Here is a 1,412-nt window from a genome sequence, read left to right as displayed (position 1 = left end):
TGGGAGACATGGACGGACAGGCCTCATCCATGATCATCACTGGACATTCCAATTGGATTTTCGTGAGTCATGAGAGAGAGAGAGAGAGAATTTGATATGATTTGATAAATTTTATTGAGATAAACAGTATATTCATTCATTCACTGCCAGGCGCCATGTATCGCAAACGGGGTGGCCAAGGGCTTAGAGCTATTTGTTTTACAGGGAGGGGCACTGATCCTCCACCAACCCCACTTGACACGTAGGGAGAACGTTATACCAACAGCATCTTGTGTTCCCAGGCGGTCACCCATCTAAGTACTAACCAGACCCAACGTTGCTTAACTTCGCTGATCGAACGGGAAGCGGTGTACTCAACGTGGCATGCCCGATATACATATTACAAATTATCCCAAAAGGGTAAAGGCGCATAGGCAGCCTTTAACCTAATTCTAGTTTGACTAATACATATCATTTGCTATTATATTTATATTTTACAATAGATTATATAATACACTTTATATTTTTACATTTTTTCATCATTTCAAAAACATTGCCATGTTCGAACATCCATCACACTATCTATATTATCACTTCTATACTGATTCAGTATATTACACCCTAATACATAATGTTTTAAGGTGTGTGATCTAGGTTCATTACAAAGTTTACATTTAGTATCGTCTTCTGTACTTGTGATACTTAGTTCCCAATAATATTTGGAGTCCAATCGTAATCTTGTACATAAAATCTTTCCATTTACCAGTTATTCCGTATGTAAAGGGTATCTTACTGGCCACTTTTTATTGTAATGTTTCATAGTGGCGCTAGGTCTCATTATGTATTTATCTATTGTGCTATTATTTTCGTTTTCATTCTGACACTTTATTAATTTTGTTTTAATTTGTTTGTTCTGATACATTCAATATCAATGTGCTCTTTTGTGGTGGCCTTTTTTGCCAATTCATCAACTCTTTCATTATGCATTATCCCAACAGGTGATGGCAGCCACGAAAAGGTAACACCTCGTCCTGCCCGAGTCAATTCACATATAATATTCTTACACTCTGTGACAATTAATGGCCACTGAGGGCAACACAACACCCCCAGGAGGAGCCTACGGAGGGACAGACAGAGCGCGACCTGACCCCAGGCGACAGAGACATAAGTCTGCCCAGGCCGCGCGCCACTATGACCTGGAACTCACCTGCCGCCTCCATAGCAGGAAAAGGGGACTACCTTGCAGGCGAGCTGACCCTCGACAGGATTGGGGTGGAGCTATTACTCTAGCTCCAGGCAGGACCCCAGCGACAGCCGGCAGCCGCACCCTTCTTGAGATGGCCTGCAGCTGCTCACCTCTTCTTCAGGAGACGGCCGGTAGCCGTTACCGCCTTCGTATTGAGATGGCCGGTAGCCGCTCCGAAGGTGCCCTT

General features: G+C 43.3%; 1 pseudogene; it reads right to left on the bottom strand.

The window, feature by feature from the left end:
- Positions 1-256: 256 nt before the first annotated feature.
- On the bottom strand, positions 257-375 carry LOC145407287 (5S ribosomal RNA; annotated as a pseudogene).
- Between the last annotated feature and the right edge of the window lie 1,037 nt (positions 376-1,412).

Source organism: Coenobita brevimanus, chromosome 72, assembly GCF_032717465.1.
Source record: "Coenobita brevimanus isolate Jiangsu-jjx chromosome 72, ASM3271746v2, whole genome shotgun sequence".
NCBI lineage: Eukaryota > Metazoa > Arthropoda > Malacostraca > Decapoda > Coenobitidae > Coenobita > Coenobita brevimanus.
The sequence above is the reverse complement of the archived record's forward strand: the minus strand, read 5'-3'. Positions and strand labels throughout refer to the sequence as shown.